Genomic DNA, 1,517 nt, shown 5'->3' on the forward strand with positions numbered 1-1,517 from the left:
GGAGTTAGTCGTTGCGGAAGCGGGCGCGGCCAGCACCGCGGCAGGTGATATCGCCGCTGACCACTGGCCTCGTCCGGGAGCACGAGCGCGCGCGCGCGCGCCAAGCCCGGGGCCAGAGACTTCCCAGGGGGAATTTACGGTGCTATCACATTTTACTGCCGAGGCGGGGGCGCGGAGGGGCCGACTAGTAAGCGCGGCGGTGAGCGGGGGGCTGGTGAGGGCTGGTGAGGGCTGGTGAGGGCTGGTGAGGGCTGGTGAGGGCTGGTGAGGGCTGGTGAGGGCGGGCGAGGCAATGCGAGGCAGCTCTATTGGCTCACCAGCGCGGCCCGCCCTGCCCTGCCCTGCCCCGCCCGCAGCTGTGTGGGGTGGGCAGTGTCAGCCCTCGGCGGGCTAGTTCCGAGTGGCGAGGCTGCTGATGATGTCCGATGGGGCTGTGGAGGGGCCGGGAGGAGGGGGGAGGGGCCCCACCCCTTTTCCTCCACCACGCTGGCCCCACCACTCCTCACTCCACCTAATATCCCAGTCCGGGACCCGATCATCCATTCCATGTCCTTTGAGCTCGTAGCAAACCGTTCGAAATTGATATCTGCAGCCAGCGATTCGGCGGAAATTATTGAGGTCGTCCGTTAATATATTGACGCTCCTCCTTTTCTGCTCGGATGCTCGGGCGGCCCATTCTGCGGAAAAAAATAACGTGAAGGAAGAACGGGGAAAACGAAGATTTTGCCGACGAAGAATCGTATCAGCGATGAAAACCAATGGATGTTCTTCTCTCGTCTCGCACTTCCTCGTGCACCACAGGCCCGCAAGGGCAGAGGGATTCTCTGTTGACGCAAGGAGGGTAGAGGGATCCTCCCCTTCTCCCTCTCTCTCGCCAGAAAGCAGTCCTAGACGGAATATTCAGAGTGCCGGACGACATCTACATCTAGACCAGGCGAGATGCCCTAAGACCTCGTCTCGGTCTAGGTATTTGATTCAAGAGGAATGCCACACCCCAAGAAGTAGGTTCTCAAATCAAGAACATTTTCACTGCAAATTTTCAGATGTATTGATTTGAGATAAAAAGCACATTTTACTTGTTAAGACAGGAATTGCACAGTACTCCACAAACATCAAGTACACTGAAAAGTACCTGATTTAGGTATCGACTTCACTTTGGGAGCAAAATAACAAGCCGCACTCTACACAGAAAACGGTTCTTTTAATTTAGAAGGACCTATATTGAGGTCAAGGAAACTTTTGCCTTTAAGTTTCGAAGAAAAGTTCCCACAAAACATGAAGCCATTTTTCCTCGGGTAATAATAATAAGAAGTTGACATTAGTCGCGTGATAGGATGTAATATTATTGTGGTAGACTTCGATAGGAATGAAGAATGAGTATACATTGAGAGGTACACACTAAAAGCTTATGAACATTTTTATTCATAGCTTACTGAGTTCTGTGTACGTGCTCTGCTTACGCATTTTTAAATACGCCGGTGTGAACAAATTTGTTCATACTGGCGTATTAAAAAATG

The sequence above is a fragment of the Frankliniella occidentalis genome, unplaced genomic scaffold (assembly GCF_000697945.3).
Source record: "Frankliniella occidentalis isolate FOCC.00 unplaced genomic scaffold, Focc_3.1 Scaffold47, whole genome shotgun sequence".
In the NCBI taxonomy this organism is placed as follows: domain Eukaryota; kingdom Metazoa; phylum Arthropoda; class Insecta; order Thysanoptera; family Thripidae; genus Frankliniella; species Frankliniella occidentalis.